Here is a 3,666-nt window from a genome sequence, read left to right as displayed (position 1 = left end):
TTTCGGGTTTTGTTCAGGAATTGGATGCCAGTTCCAATTTCCATAAGAGTGTGTCCTGCATTTTCTAAGGTTCTTATGGTTTGAGGTTTTACATTTAGGTCTCTGATCCATTTAGAGTTAATTTTTGTGTATGGGGACAGATAGAGGTCTTGTTTGAGTCTTCTGCATGTGGTCAGCCAGTTTTCCCAGCACCATTTACTGAATAGGTTCTCCTCTCCCCAGTGGTGGGTGGTGGAGGCTTTTTGTTGGTTGAGAAATTGAGGTTTAGCTTCTGGAATCTCAATTCTATTCCACTGGTCTATATGCCTGTTTTTGTACCAATACCAAGCTGTTTTAATGATTGTGCTTTATAGTAAAGTTTGAGGTCTGGTAATGTGATACCACCTGCTTTGTTTTTTTTGCTGAGGATTGTTCTGGCTATTCTTGGTCATTTGTGTTTCCATATGAATTCCTGTATTGTTCTTTCTAGGTCTGAGAAGAATGTTGCTGGTAATTTGATGAGTATTGCATTAAATCTGTAGACTGACTTAGATAGGATGGACATCTTCACAATGTTGATTCTTCCAATCCATGAGCATGGGATATTTTTCCACTTGTTTGTGTCATCTTTGATTTCTTTGAGCAGTGTTTTGTAGTTTTCATTATAAAGGTCTTTCACATCTCTGGTTAGGAAGATGCCAAGGTATTTCATTTTTTTTGTGGCTATTGTGAATGGAATTGTGCTTTTTATTTGGGTTTCTGTTTGTTTATTATTGGTGTAAAGAAATGCAATTATCTTTTGTACATTTATTTTATATCCTGAGACTTTGCCAAAGTCCTTTATCAGTGTAAGGAGGTTTTTGACAGATTCTCTTCGGTTTTCATGGTACACGATCATGTCATCTGCAAAGAGAGATAACTTGACTTCCTCTTTTCCTATTTGGATACCCCTGATTGTCTTCTCTTGTCTGATTGCTCTAGCCAGAACTTCCAATACTATATTGAACAGGAGGGGTGAGAGTGGGCATCCTTGTCTTGTTCCAGTTTTCAGGGGAAGTGGTTCCAATTTTTGTCCATTTAGGAGTATGCTGGCTGTGGGTTTCTCGTAGATGGCTTTTACTATTTTGAGGTATGTTCTCCGTATGCCTAGATGGTTGAGGGTTTTTATCAAGAAGGGGTGCTTTTATCAAAAGCTTTTTCTACATCTAATGATATAATCATGTGATTTTTGTTTTGACATCTGTTGATGTATTTAATTACATTTATGGTCTTACAATTTTTTGATTTATTGTAGAGATGAGGTCTCGCCAAGTTGCCCAGGCGGATCTCAAACCCGTGGGCTCAGGGAATCCACTCACCTCGGCCTCCCAAAGCACTGGGATTACAGGCTGAGCCACCGAGCCCGGCCCCAAATCTGAATTTATGCATACCTCTCTCCTACTGAGCACTTCAACCTACGGAGTTTACAAGGACACCTGTCATATACATATATATGCGTGCGAGCGCATGTGTGTGTGTGAACATATTAAAGATAGGGTTTTACTATGTTGCCCAAGCTGGACTCAGACTCCTGGGTTCAATCAATCCTTCCACCTCAGCCTCTCCAGTAGTTGGGACTATAGGCACATGCCACCATGTCCCACTTCCTTCTTTTAGTCAAGAGTATCACCATCCATTCAAGCCCCAAAGCTAGAATGTCAGTCAGAACTAGATCAGCTGCAAAAATCAAGCCCCATAAAGCAAAACATGAGCCAAATCAAGGTGCCAGATCTCTATGAGCCTCCTAGGGAAGAAGGCAGAGACAGAAGGTCAGCAGCCAGCCCCACTCCTCCCCCTTGGCACTGTCTACTATAACCTCCTATCCCAACACTGCACCAAGCAACTGAGTTCACTCTGAAGACCATAACCCACAGAAACTGGGCCTCTTCAAAAGTCATGAGTAAACTGAAATGCTCCTGCACCCCAGTCAGAATCATGCCCATTAACACCCCACATTCTTATATCCCCAATCACTGTCCAAAATAAAAGCTCCTTCCTAGTGAGGTGTGGTGGCTTATATCTATAATTCCAGCACTTTTGGAGGCTGAAGTGGGAGGATTATGTGAGCCAAAGAGTTTGAGACCAGCCTGGGAAAAATAGTGAGACTTCATCTCTACAAAAAATCAAAAATTTAACTAGGTGTGGTGGTGCGTGCCTGTAGTCCCAGCTGCTCAGGAGGCTGTTGCAGAAGGATGACCTGAGCCCAGGAGGCTGAGGCTGAAGTGAGCTGTGAGCGTGCCATTGCACTCCTGCCTGGCCAACAGAGTGAGACCCCGACTGAAATAAATAAATGAATAAAAATAAACAAATAAATTAAAGCTCATCCCATATTTCATCTTTAATCTCAAAACTAGCGCTTCCTTTCCCCCCAGAATACAATCCCTCACTCCTGCTCTCCTTCCAAACCTCTGTAATGTGCTACCTGATAACTCCCAAACCCCCCTACTGCCCTCCCAAAAGGGTACTGCTCATTTCTCCCATACTCAATCAAGATCAGAACATTGGCTCGGCATCCTCTCTATTCCCCACTTTTGTGTCCCAGCTTTCCTACTGTACTCCCTCGTTTCACCGAGGCTCAAGGTAATCGGTTGTGCCACCCTAGTGGCACCTTGTCAGAGTACAAAACTACTCCAGCTCTGAAGCAATTAACTCCAGCACCCCACCCTGACTACTACATCTTATCCTCCCAAGCTCCGCCTCGCTTGATGACTCCCATCACATGTTATTCCACATGCTGGGTTCCTCAGACCACTTGCTCCTTTCCTGTCAGCTCCCTTTCCTTAATTTCCACCTTATCCAGCTAGCACATTTTTCATTCTAACTATTGGTTCCCAATACCCTCAATTCTCATGTTCCCTTTCCTTTGGTTATATCTGCACAATAAGTACCCATCTTAGATAAAAACCACTTCTCCGTCCCCTCTATACCTGCACCAGGACAGGGAAACAATACTGAATAAAATTATAAAACAGAGCCGGGCTCAGTGGCTCAGCCTATAATCCCGCGCCTTGGGAGGCTGAGGTGGATTGCCTGAGCCCTTGGGTTCGAGACCCGCCTGTAACTTAGTGAGACCTCATCTCTACAATAAATCAAAAAATTAGCCGGGCGTGGTAGCACGCGCATGTAATTCCAGCTACTTGGAAGGCTGAGGTGGAAGGATCGCCAGAGCCCAGCAGGTCGACAGAGTGAGACTCCAACTCAAAAAAAAAAAAAAAAAAAGGATAAAATTCTAAAACAGAATATTATGAAAGTTGTGAAATTCATGGTTGCAACCTCAAATGGGCAGCAATCTTAATTGAGTTTCCCTGGTCTGCCTACTCTCCCAATCTTTACAACTGTTTCAAATGCTCTCTAATCAAATCCCTAAATTTACATACTTACACTCACTGTAAGACCTTGCTTCCTATTTCTAATGAGAATTCCCTTCAACGTTCTGCCACCAATTCAATTTAATCCACACCTGCCATTTCCCCATGTCTCCTGCCTCCTCCCCACTTTTAAAATTCCTATATTTGTTCTCTGGATCCCATACCCTTCTACTCTCGTCTGGGCATTATATTATCAACTATCCTCCCTTCTCTAATGGTTTTCTCCTACCAAGATTTTTTTTTTTTTTTTGAGTTGGAGTCTCACTCTGTCACTCAGACT

Source organism: Carlito syrichta, unplaced genomic scaffold (assembly GCF_000164805.1).
Source record: "Carlito syrichta isolate Samal-C Ts95f unplaced genomic scaffold, Tarsius_syrichta-2.0.1 Scaffold89697, whole genome shotgun sequence".
Classification (NCBI taxonomy): Eukaryota; Metazoa; Chordata; class Mammalia; order Primates; family Tarsiidae; genus Carlito; species Carlito syrichta.
Note: the sequence above shows the minus strand (reverse complement) of the source record.